This window comes from Alosa pseudoharengus, unplaced genomic scaffold (assembly GCF_046254945.1).
Source record: "Alosa pseudoharengus isolate Yale_2024_CS ecotype anadromous, Long Island Sound unplaced genomic scaffold, YU_APseudo_1.1 YU_APseudo_1.1_scf_12, whole genome shotgun sequence".
NCBI classification, from domain to species: Eukaryota; Metazoa; Chordata; class Actinopteri; order Clupeiformes; family Clupeidae; genus Alosa; species Alosa pseudoharengus.
The window spans coordinates 13,643,267-13,657,483 of NW_027468587.1; positions in this window are offsets into that span (position 1 = coordinate 13,643,267).

The window sequence follows — 14,217 nt, forward strand, 5'->3', positions numbered from 1 at the left end:
AAATGGTACTCAGAATGACTGTCATGCTAAAATATTAATCTATTTGTTTGGCCTTTTCTTGCTTATTTTTTTGTAAAAAGTATCGAGAAATAGACACAGTAAAAGCCATTGACCTAGTTACTGTAACCAGGAAATAAGTCTGAGGTTATTTGTGAGGTGTCTGCCAGCCAGTTTAATTTACGTATGTTAGCAACGAATTTTAGCACAACTGCCCAACAAAGTACTACTTGCTGACGAAGTGCAAGTTACTGACATATACACACGGATAACCCCATCATTGTAACCAAAATATGTCTGAGTTTATTTGCAAAGCTTATTTCAGTGAACGAGCATGTTGCTAACTCCCCACAGTAGGCTGCTTGAATATGGAAGAATATTAGACTCAAAAGTTTTGTACGTGTGTATCACGTTTTGAAACTGTAGAAATTGTTTGTAACTGTAAAAATGATCTGTACAAGTAATTGTCAAAATTACAAATATGCCCTACACTTACAAATCTGTTCTACGGGTACGGATCGGTTTTACAGCTACAAATCATCCTACAGTTAAAAATATTTCACCATTACAAACATATTCTACAATTACAAATCAATATTCTACGCACAAAAAGTTGTCCTACAGTTACAAATCTTAACTGATTGGCTAGCCAAACCTGAGCATCGCCATTGGCTATTCAACAGGAAGTGCCAGAAAAGTCTCAAAAGTATTCGTATACTTGCAGAAAATACTTGTGCGAGCGGCAGAGATTTGTAATGGTAGAATAGTTTCGTATTTAAAAGACAACAACTGTGAAAGGTTTAGTACCTGTGGAATATATTTGTAAGTGAAGGACATATGAGTAATACTTAAAATCATTCGTGTTATTTTTTTGTTAAATCACAAATTAGTTTTACAGTAACAAATCTTGATGCACACACACACAATACATATGAGACACACTTCTCATCCCTAAGGTGGTGCAAAAGTCCCTGCACTTGCAGAAAAGATTTGTAACTGTAGGACAACTTTTTGTGCGTAGAATATTGATTTGGAATTGTAGAATATATTTGTAATGGTAAAATATTTTTAACTGTAGGATGATTTGTAGCTGTAAAACCGATCCGTACCCGTAGAACAGATTTGTAAGTGTAGGGCATATTTGTGATATTGACAATTACTTGTACAGATCATTTTTACATTTACAAATAATTTCTACAGTTTCAAAACGTGATACACACGTACAAAACTTTTGAGTCTAATATTCTTCCATACTTGAAACACCGATTATCAATACACAGGACGAGATCACAGTCCTAAGTATAAGTATATGCATTTATCCCAATCCGTGAATTAGTGAAACACACTCAGCACACAGTGAGGCAAAGCACACACTAATCCCGGCGCTTTGAGCTGCCTTGCTCAAGGGCACTTCAGCCGTGCCTACTGGTCGGGGTTCGAACCGGCAACCCTCCGGTTACAAGTCCGAAGCGCTAACCAGTAGGCCACGGCTGCCCCATCCTTGAGTCCTTGCGGTCGGCTCGACACGAAGTTACAATTTTTTGGAGGTGCACGTCGAGCTACCGTGGAGGGATCGGAGAGGGGTTCGCAGTGACGCAGAGGGGTCTGCGGGGGTACGCTGGGGACAGGGCTGGGTCCTTGCAGCCCTTGCACAGGGTAAGCTAGCACAGAGGCTTTGGCTGGAACAAGCACCCCCATTGTTTCTGACGCTGTTCCCCCCTTTTCAGTGATACCCTGATGGAAACCAGATGGGTCTGCGCCCAAACCCCACCCCACTCCACCCCTCACCACCGCCTTTGAGCTCCCTTCTCTCAACTGTACCGTCAACCCCCCCCCACACACACACACACATTCCCCCGCTTTCTGCAACCACATCAGGGGAGAGGGGGCTGGAGGGTTGTTGGTGTGGAGACTGTACTAAGGAAGAAGATACAGGGAGGAGAGAGAGCAGGGGGAGCTGGGCCGTGTACGTGCGCCAACAATAGGTGTTTGTGCGTTTGTGGTTTTATTGTTGCGATGGAAAGCTGCCATTTGTTTTGATATGATGCAACCTCAGTCGTCAAGGCTGGGCCACATGTGGGTGTGTGCTTTTCGACAAGGTCAGTGAGGAGATGAGACGAGAGGAGAGGAGGAGAGAGGACAAGAGAGGAGAGGAGGAAAGGAGGAGAGAGGAGGAGAGAGGAGAGGAAAGAAGAGGAGAGGAAAGGAGATGAGAGGAGAGGAGGAGAGAGGAGAAGAGAAGAGAAGAAAGAAGAGGAGAGGAGAGGAAAGGAGATGAGAGGAGAGGAGATGAGAGGGAGAGAGAGGAGAAGAAATGGGAGGAGATAAGAGTGCTGGGTCTCCTGAGTGACGCACTTGTCTCCGTCTCCGTGCTCTCTGTCTGCAGCTGGAGCCCCGGCGGTCCAGGCACCTTAAAGGAGGAGTTGCCATGATCTCATCAGAGAGAGAGAGAGAGAGAGAGAGAGAGAGAGAGAGAGCAGGGGCGCCCGGGCCTTTGAAGTCTCCGCCATGTTGTTGCTCTTCAGCATGGGGCACACCTGGCAGACGCATGGCTCATGGTTCAGGACGCAGGGCTGTTAAAGCTCTCTGTGGCAGAGCGGGCCCCATCACACACACACACACACACACACACACACACACAATGATTTGTGCACACTTACTCTTCCACACCCTCCGCACCCCTCATCTCTGCCACTGTAGGGTTCTTTCCTCAATCCTCGCCCTCATGCAGGCTTTCCCTGAACCTGCCACGTCAAGGGTCATTTCCCTTCCCACAATGCTCTGCTCTGGATCAAACCGTGATCAGCTGGAAACATCCTCTCCATGGAGGGAGGAGAGGCCAGATGAGGGGGGCTTAAAATGCACACACACACACACACACACACACACATGCTCTTACATGTACATACACTATTCCTATGCACAGACACACATGCACACACAAACACACACACACACACACACACACACTCAGACACACACATAGACACACACACACACACACACACACACATCTTTGTGCAGGATAAAGAGGCCAGACTAAGGGAGGAGTCCCTTCTTTTTCTCAGCAGCTCTGGAGCCAACAGCAAAAAGAACAAGAACGCGCACACACACACACACACGCACACACACACACACACGCACACACACACACACACACACAAGAGGAACTCACAAGAACTCACAAGAAGTGCACAGACACATAAAGAAATGCACTCACATCTGGATGCACACTAACATGCATACCCACATCCAGCTATCCCCGACACACACACATACACACACAGACACGCAAAAATATTAGAGTAATACACACATGTGTTTGTTCACACTGGCAGTCTCTAAAACACACCAACATACACATAGACCATGGAGTTTATGCATACACACACACACACATCCACACACACACACACACACACACACACACACACATCCAGGCCCAGCAAGCATGGCGTCCGTCTGATTGAGTGTGCTGTCAGTCTCATGCCGTGCCTGGTGTAGTGCATGCTGTTAAGACGAGGAGCTCTGGACACTCCGGCACGGCTCTAGTCTGGGAATGTTTCCCTCCTCTGCTTCTTCTCTTTCCTCTCCCCTTCCACATCACCAACAGCCTGGAAGCTCTGCTCTATCCCTCTCTTCTCTTCTCTTCCACTCTGTACTCTATTCATCTCTTCTCTTCCTCTCTATATTCTATCCCTCTCTTCTCTTCTCTTCCACTCTGTACTCTATTCATCTCTTCTCTTCCTCTCTATATTCTATCCCTCTCTTCTCTTCTCTTCCACTCTGTACTCTATTCATCTCTTCTCTTCCTCTCTATATTCTATCCCTCTCTTCTCTTCTCTTCCACTCTGTACTCTATTCATCTCTTCTCTTCCTCTCTATATTCTATCCCTCTCTTCTCTTCTCTTCCACTCTGTACTCTATTCATCTCTTCTCTTCCTCTCTATATTCTATCCCTCTCTTCTCTTCTCTTCCACTCTGTACTCTATTCATCTCTTCTCTTCCTCTCTATATTCTATCCCTCTCTTCTCTTCTCTTCCACTCTGTACTCTATTCATCTCTTCTCTTCCTCTCTATATTCTATCCCTCTCTTCTCTTCTCTTCCACTCTGTACTCTATCCCTCTCTTCTCTTCCTCTCTATATTCTATCCCTCTCTTCTCTTCTCTTCCTCTCTGTACTCTATTCATCTCTTCTCTTCCTCTCTATATTCTATCCCTCTCTTCTTTATTCTATTTCTCTCTTCTCTTCTCATCTCTTCTCCACTATATTCTATCCCTCTCCATTCTATCCCCTCTTCTCATCTCCTTGCTTCTCCTTTACTAAATCATCTCTAGCCCTCTCTTTTCCTGTCACCTGTTATTCTTCTCATGCCCTCTCCTCTCCTCTTCTCCACTACTCCCTTCTCTCTTCTGCACTCACTTCCAAATCTTCATTCCTCTTCTCTCCTCTCCACAGCTCCTTATCCTCCACTGAACTCTTCTCTTCTCTTCTCTTCTCTCCTCTTCTCTCCTCTCCTCTTCTTTTCTCTTCTCCTCTCTATTTTGGTTTCCTCTCCTCTTCAGTTCTCTCCTCTCCTCTTCTTTTCTCTTCTCTCTATTTTGGTTTCCTCTCCTCTTCAGTTCTCTCTTCTCCTCTCCACTCCTGGCCTCTCTCATCTCCTCTCTTTTTTTCTCGGCAGGTTTGCGCAGTAACATGATCAAACAATCCAAAGAGGCCACAGTCCAGTGATGGCTTCCCGCTCGCTCTCTTGTTCGCATCTCAGCGTTTAGACAACTCAGATTTAGAACCAGCGCGCCCCCATAAAGACTCGACCCAGAGAGCCGCCGGTTATTTACGAGTCGCTGGGAAAAAGCCTTGCACACACGCACAGACACACACACACACACACACTGGAGACCAGTCAAGGTGTGGTTTTGATTTCCTCTCTGCCGAGGTCATATAATGTCCTGCGTCGGCCAAGCCAGATGACTGAATCAGTGTCTCCACCTCTGCAGGCTTCATGAATGGAGATCAGCAGCAGCCACACTGTGTGTGCGTGTGTGTGTGTGTGTGTGTGTGTGTGTGTGTGTGTGTGTGTGTGTGTGTGCATGTGTGTGTGTGTGTGTGCCTGCCCAGTTATGATGGAGGCTACTCAAGGAATAATGCAACTCTTGCAGGGGGAAATACTGTGCAAGATATGCCAGGTCTATCCTGACACAGTGACCTTTGAAAAGTGTGTGTGTGTGTGTGTGTGTGTGTGTCTGGATGTGTATGTCTTTGTTGTGTGTGTGAGTCGGAGTGTGTATATGTTTGTGTAAATGAGAGTGGAAGAGTTTTCATAATGAAGGGGCCATTCACTTCACAAGGCCAATTATTTTAAGTGCCGTAATCACAGACAAATGCTATGAAACTACACCACACAGTTTCATATATGCACACACACACTCACACACACACACGCCCAATAACAGCAAATATAAGCAGCTCTAAATGAGCAGGATGTTATTTTGTGACGCACTCAAGTCATTTCTCGAGGGCATAGTGAGAGCGACAGTGATTTCCCAGAATCCCGTGCGTAGCCACGTGTACATCTGACGCACACACACACACACACACACGCACACTAGATCACGTGTGACACACAGGTGGCCCAGAACTTTGCTACGGTCTGACATCATTACACGGCGCCCCTCAAGGTCTGTGAGAGAAGTAGTGACATGAGAAGGGGCTTACCACAATATCAAAACTCATCTCCCACCTCTTCTTCCTGTCACACACACACACACACACACACACACACACACACACACACACACACAAACTCACTCACACACGGGTTGGGTTAGATCAGTCTTTGTTTTCAGACACTGCACACGTTTTCAAGTGCTCATGAAATGCTCATGTTTCTTCATCCCACTAAAAAGAGTTCTGATTATGGGCCTGACAACACAGAACACAACCTGAGTGTCAATACAAGTTTCTGTATGAAAGGTTAATTAGAATATATACACACACACACACAGACAGACACACACAGACAGACACGCACACACAGACACACACACACACACACACAGACACACACAAGCACACACACACACTCTCACTCTCTCTTCCACACACACCAGGCTTGTGCAAAATTCCAGAATTGAATTGAAACTGGCTCTTAAATTCCAATTAAATTCTTGAATTTCACTTACATTTCAATTGAGGTAGCAAACAGGAAGCAGAATTGCAATTCGAATTGTGCACAACCCTGACACACACACACACACACACATGCACACAGAAACACACACACACACACTCACCCACACACAAACACACACACACACACTGGAACAAGCACCCCAATTGTTTCTGATGCTGTTCCCCATTTTCAGTGATGCCCACTGGCCAACTAGTGAGATCAGTAATATCAGTGCTTGTAACCCAGACCAGCTCTACTCGATGGCCATGCTGGTCTGAAGGAAGACTATTTAGTGTGCAAGGTACCAGTTCTCCAGCATAAACATGCCATGTGGAGCTGTCTGCTGATCGGAGCTGTGCTGGGTGCCCAACAGACTGCCCGCCTCCCACGGTCCACACTTCTGCATCGCAGGCCTGACACGGCTGGTGCAGCAGCTGCATATGGCAGGTCGCCGTGGAAACGGTCTGTTCTAAGGTGCGTTCACAATAGCAAACATGGGCAAACATTCACAAACGCTTTTAAACATTGGCAACGTTTATCGCCAACGTTTTGCAAATGATTGCAAATGGCCTGAGCAGGTCTGTTCTCAGCGAACAAACATGGACGCCAGACTAGAGTTGCAGTTTAGATTTAACAATTTGTAATGTTTTCATACACAAAAAATATACATTCAATTTAAAAGTTCAAGGAGACATGTTTGCGTCATTTGCTGAACTTGAACGCACCTCTGGATCTGGAGTGGGTCTTGAACCTGTCTCTGATCCTATTTCTAATCCAACCCCGTGCTGGCTGCTGTTTGGTCTAGACTGGTGTTGTCTAAATAGTCAGTGAACTGTAATGTAGCACTAGCTATAGAAAAACGTGCAGTTCTGCGAAGTCAGCAAATCAGCTAAAATTAGCTCAGACGACCGTCTTTTCTTAAGTTGGGTGAGACGTTACATTTAACTGCAGTGTTTGGGCTCCTCTCAGGCTCCTCTCCATGTTTGAAGCAGACATAGATGCATACATGCAGAACAGAGTGTGTGTGTGTGTGTGTGTGTGTGTGTGTGTGTGAGAGAGAGAGAGAGAGAGAGAGAGAGAGAGAGAGAGAATAATGGGGCACTGGTTTACTCTGGAGTTCATCTAAATGTGCTGGGGATGGAGGGTGGTCTCCACGGGCCCTCAAGAGAGATCTCTAAACACTGCCAGTGCTTAGCATATGTGCCACGTCAATTCAAACGACGCGTTGCCACGCTTGTGCCCACTGCTGACGAGACACACTGAGTGTGTGTATGTGTGTGTGTGTTTGTGTGTGTGTGTGTGTGCGTGTGTGTGTGTGTGTGTGTGTGGTTTCTGTAATTATGCCAAATAAATATACCTTGTCCAAGAGGTCTAATGCCTTTATTTTACTCTACTGCATATGCTAAGAGACAGCAGTGGATCCCACATACAGCAGTGGACACATACTTCTTATTATACTTTTTGCATATGTATGTATAACATTATCAAATTTCAGAATATTATACTGTGTATCCTATAATTATATTGGGGATTTGGAGTTTGGAGTTAGTGAAGAATGGGAGGAGAGATATGAGATGTGAAAATGAAATGTGTGTATGTGTGTGTGTGTGTGTGGGTATATGCATCTCCACTTTTTTGATCATGTGTAGCTAGTGCTCTTGTTGCCCAAAGAAAAGGAGTGCAGATGGATGACCACACAGAGCCACGTGTCCATCCACACACACACACACACACACACACACACAGACACAGACACACACACACACACACACACACAGTATAAGTATATATACTATTTTGATCCCATGAGGGAAATTTGGTCTCAATTTTATCCCAATCCATGAATTAGTGAAACACACACTAATCCCGGCACAGTGAGCTGCCTGCAACAACAGCGGCGCTCGGGGAGCAGTGAGGGGTTAGGTGCCTTGCTCAAGGGCACTTCAGCCGTTCCCACTGGTCGGGGCTCGAATCGGCAACCCTCCGGTTACAGGTCCAGAGTGCTAACCAGTGGGCCACAGCTGCCCCTAAATATTAACATATAACACACATACACACAAATCCTCTCACATGCACACACAATACAGACAAGTAGACACAAACAAACTTATCACACATTAGCACACACATAAACACACACACATAAACACACACACACACACTACTCCCAAATCCACACAGAACGTGTCCATCCCCTGATGAGGAGATTTAGGTCACTCTGACCCTAGCACACATTTGTATACTCACAGATGCACAAAGTATAACTTTGGAGCAATGGGAGAAGAGAGGGAAAGTACTGTAAGCAAACTCTTTGGCTCAGCTGTAAGACGTGATCAGACAGAGACCTAAGGATCTATCCAATATGATGATATACGGTGGCCTGTCAGTGAATAATGTTCGTGACTAAGCAGCTGTTGCTTGCACTTGTATTTCAGATAGAAGCAAGCTGGCTCCATTTATTCTATGCCTGACCTCCTTTTCTGTTTGCATTTGTATAGTTGTATAGTGTTGATAGCGTAATCGCCAGGATATATTTCATAATGTACATATACATCCCATAATCATATGGTGAGTTTGGGTTTTGGCGGCTGTGGGAAGACTTGTCAAGCATGTAGCGCTTTCTGAACGATGGCCTTCAATCCTGGGTAAGACGTAGCCAAACATGAGACAGCTGCATCCTGTGTGTGTCGAACTCCTCCAAGAAGCTTGATCCAGGCATCTGAGCGACAGACAGCCCAGAGAGAGTAATGGGGCCAGGCCAACCACGCCCGCAGCAGCCATGCAGAGTTTAATAAGCCCATACCACCAAAACCCTACAACTTATTACATGATATACAGACGCAGTTTATGTGAGAGGGAGGATAGCTTGCCACATCAGATGCGTTACCATTTAAAAAATGTGTGCTTTCGAATGTATCGGCCCAATGTTCCCAGTAAGGCTGCCAGTGATTTACTGGATGTTAGTTTGAGTTAGTAAATATTTATGATTTATAAACATGGTTGAATATGAGGACAGCGAAAATGTAGGCCAACGTTTGTGGGTGATAAAATGTGAACTTTGTTTTAAAGCCACAGCCTACAAAATAGGCATTTCCATTGGTGCATAATATGAACTGTGGCTGTGGGATGGAGCCTCCTTATTGGTTCACAGTGGTTTATGACTGTGAGACCGAGCCTCCCCATTAGTTCACAGTGGTTTATGGCTGACACTGAGCCTACCCATTGGTTTTCCTTATGGGTTTATGGCTGTGAGACTGAGCCTACCTATTGGTTCATAGGGGGCAGCCGTGGCCCACTGGTTAGCACTCTGGACCTATAACCAGAGGGTTGCCGGTTCGAGCCCCGACCAGTGGGAACGGCTGAAGTGCGTTTGAGCAAGGCACCTAACCCCTCACTGCTCCCCGAGTGCCGCTGTTGTAGCAGGCAGCTCAATGCGCCGGGTTTAGTGTGTGCTTCACCTCACTGTGTGCTGATTGTGTTTCACTAATTCACGGATTGGGATAAATGCAGACCAAATTTCCCTCTCGAGAGCAAAAGAGTATATATACTTATACTTATATATAGTGGTTTATGGCTGTGAGATTGAGCTTCATTCAGTCATCCAATGGTTCACTGCGGGTTTGTGGCCATGCTATTAAGCCATCCTATCGCATAGTACACCCAAGGCCTTAGCGGTGATGAGAATGTGTCTCAGGAATCAGGGCCATCATTGACCTAAATACCTCATCCTGATCAATGCTGCTGTTCCTGAAGCTACACTGCCCCCTTTCAGTAGGGCAGGGGAACTGCAGGTGCCCATCAGCGGAGTCCTCCTAAGAACCACGGCGACCATTCTGGTTAGGTCTGATTGCTCTCCCCGCTAACTACACCACAAATGTAAACAGAAACACATCTCTGTTCGCTCTGCTGACGGCCGTGTGGTTGCCTGTTTGACGCGTCCTCCACCCACCCCACCCACCAAGCCGACCATGAAGCCCGACCCGAACCGACAGCAACACCATCTGTCTGTCAGAGTGCAGGGAGAAATGGAATGTCCTGGCCTGAACTCTTACACAAGTTAGACACACACACACACACACACACACACAAACACAGAGACATACAACATACATGCACAAACACATACATACACACACATATACTCTCACATGCACACACAAATACAGACAAGTAGACACACAAACAAACTTATCACACATTAGCACACACACACACACAAACAGAAGAGATGGCCTAACTGGCACTGAATCTGTGTGAGATGGTGTCACGTCATCTCCCAGCGCACAGCGAGGCTCAGCATCACAGCTAATGCTTCTACTGAGTATTTACAGTGTACAGTGTGTGGTCGGTGATAAATCGCCAATTCTCACACACACACACACACACACATACACACACACACACACTACTACCAACTCAGCACTATTCCCCTCTTCTACCCTGCCAGAAAGCCTGAGTACAAAAAGCTGTTTGGGTTAGTGAGGCGTAAACAAATGATGTCACTGTGCCCCCTCTCCAATCACCCTAGTTACCCCAGCCCCTCGTTAGGGGACGCCTCCTGTGCCCCGTGGCCCCTGCTCTGTGCCCCCTGATCTCCTGGCAGCGCATGAACATGCCCCCTCCAGAGTGGAGGCAGAGTGTGTGTGTGTGTATGTGTTTATATATATATGTGTGTGTGTATGTGTGTGTGTGTGTGTGTGTGTGTGTGTGTGTGTGTGAATTAATGTGTTTGTCTGTGTTCAAGTGTGTGTGTGTGTGAATGAATGTGTGTGTCTGTATTCAAGTGTGTGTGTGTGTGAATGTGTGTGTCTGCGTTCAAGTGTGTGTGTGTGTGTGTATGTCAGTGTGTGTTTATTTGTTTGTATTTGTGTGTATTTGAATGTGTGTCTCCCTCAGCTTGGCTCAGTACCATGGCATCTGCGTAAATGTTTTCTGGAAGTTAAGTTCACAGGTGACGTTGTCTGCTTCGGGTTCTGTCTCTGTGTCATAAAGCAAAGTGGCAGAGAACGCCGGGCCAGAGAAAAGGGCAATCAGCTCTCTGCTGCTGCAGATGTTTAGTGATGGTTTCTTGGGCCATGGGACAGGTTGGCAGATTCCAGATTCCACTGAGCTGTGGAGGTCAAAACAGCACGGTTCCTTAACCTAGCCCTCAGCTTGGCATGGAGAGGAACTCAGCTCAGACCATGGCTGGGGTTCTACTTACATAACTTACTTACTTAAGCCCCTGAATTTGGCCTACCGAAGGAAAAGTTTAGTTAAAGTTTACAGCAATACTAGTCTGGGATGGCTCTGGGGTAATTATGGGTTGGTTTATATTGTGGGTGTCAACACTGTTAGTGAGCTCTTAAAATGTCAAGACTGCTGGTTGAAACGTTCTACACTCTTAAAACAAATGTGTGGTCCCTATCTGGACATAGAGATGTGTTAAAAAACAATGCAAGTTGTGTTATTTTCAACACATATTGTGTAACAAATAAAAAAGGAAACAACACAAACTGTGTTGTCCAAATCTGGACACAGAGATGTGTTAAAAACAACGCACGCTATGTTTTTTTGAACATACTTGTTTTGAGAGAATACCATTAAATTACCTTTGGTAGCAAAAAAAGACAGTGTGTCTTCAGACAGATTTTCTTCTCGAGCTCCACACAAGCCGTAGAACCATCTGAGTCAGGATTGGATCTCCAAACAAACCAATAGAAACTCAGAAGTTGTTGCCCCAGGCAACATCTGTTGTAGTTCCAAACAAAACAAACATCTCAGGAGTCACCCCGATCAGGACTGGATCTCCACTAAGAACCATTCACCTCATGGACGGATCCCCTCAGCATATATATATATATATAAAATATAGCCTGGGTTAGCTGTCCTCCATTTCTGCCCCAAGCAGGACCTGATTTAGACTGGACTTAAGTCAGCTCTCAGTCGAATCGGCTCTGGAATGAATGGGGAACAGCCCTGAGAAAGATAGTGTGATAGGAGAGAGATTGAAGAGAATAGAGAGACTAATTGTATATAATGAATAGAGAGACAGAGAGAGAGAGAGAGTTCAGAGAGAAAAAGTAGATTGGAGAGAAAAAAGTAGAGAGAATAAGATTGGAGAGAAACTGTAGAGAAAGAAACACAGATCTGGACATATCTATCTATCTATCTATCTATCTATGTATATATATGTATGATCAGTGTTGGGAAAATTCACTTTCTACGTGAACTAGTTCAAAGTTCAGTTCACAAATTTTTAAATGAACTAGTTCAGTTCATAGTTCATAATTCAACATTTTGAACTAAGTTCACACTTTCAAAAAATGAACTAGTTCATAGTTCTTTTTTTTTTCATATGTTGCTGCGAGCTATTATTTTTCAAAAATATCTAAGACTAGCTTTTGGCTGACTTTAATACTTAATGCTAGACAGTGTTTTATATAGTCTGTGCTCTGTTTTTTATGGAAGTTGCATAAATCCACGTCGTTCTATTAAATGTTGTTTCATAATTAAATAGCCTTCCAATAGGTTGAAGCTTAGCTTTGCTACCAACGTGCACATGCATGCATTGAATAAACGCTCATACCACAACTTAATTCTATGCCTCTATGTTTGATGACACCAAATTAACAGGTAGGCTATTTCCTACTAATTGCAGAAATGTTTGTTTTCTTTTTCTGTCCGCGGTTCCTGGATCAATTGCGCAGCAAATTATCAGACAGTGCCGCGGGAATAATTTCACTCCAGCAGACCAGCATTGTCCACGTTGCGGACCGCGGCCCATAGTTTGAGAAATGGTGACCTGCATGCTGCCATATTAAGGCCTTTTTACAGTGTGTTTTAGCCAGGTTTTCGCGTGGAAGGCTCTGTAGAAATCTGGCACCCTATTGAACGAAGTTAAACTGAAAGAGCATGCCGTTCACAGACACCAGAATGAACGAGTTCACAGTAACGTTCATCAGGCAGTAATACAGTACGTTCGGTTCACGTTCGCTCAAAATATGAACGAGTTCATGAACTTTCGTTCGATGAACACGTTCAGCATAACACTGTGCATGGATAGAGAGATCAGAGTCAGAGATTCTCCTGTTTGAGCAGGACAGACCCAGATGGAGACACACACACAGATACACACTCATATTCACACACACACACACACACACACAGACAGACAGCCGTTTGCACTCATATTCCGCTGTGACATGGGAGAAGTCTGGGCGGTCATAAAAGGCCAGCCGTGTGGAGAGAGACAGGATACTCCACCCTGCAAATCTCTCTGCTCGTTTTCCTTCTTCTCTTTTAACTTCTTTCCTATTCTTCTCACTCACCTACTCACTCTCTCACACAGTCTTCACAAGCCCAGACTGCTCATGAGCTTGACCATCGGTGTGTGTATGTGCATCTGTGTGGAAGTGTGTGCGTGGGTGTGTGTGTGTATGTGTGTGTGTGTGTGTGTGTGTTTGAAACAAAATCAGAAAAACCTGCAACATCTGGACACCATTCTTGCCAAGCCCTCTGTATCATTCCCTCTTGTGTGTGTGTGTGTGTGTGTGTTCTCCAGTGCAGAGACTGATACCATCCTGACTATCCTCTGGCTAATATCACTAAGGAGGATAGCGATTCAGGCGCCAATATAAATCCATTCAGCTGCAGGGATTAGACAGTATAGTAGGCCGTACATGGTCTATGTGCAGTGTGTGGGAATTTGGATGTGTGTGTGTGTGTGTGTGCGTGTTTGTAGTGGTGTGTATTTGAATGTGTATATGTCAGTTTGCGTATGTGTGTGTATGTGTATCTGTGTGTGTTTCTAGTGCTGTGTATTTGAACATGTGTGTGTGTGTGTTAGCATGTGTTTGTGGGGAGGGCTGGGGTGGAGGCTCTTTAATCATTCCAATTGCACCATCCATCATGTGATACCCAACATGCATCAATTATACACCAATTATCTTCCACCCCTGTTGAAACCCACAGAACAGGATCTGTGGAAAACACACACACAGACACACACAGACACACACACACACACACACAGACCAAAACGATGAACATTTTATCTTGACACAGA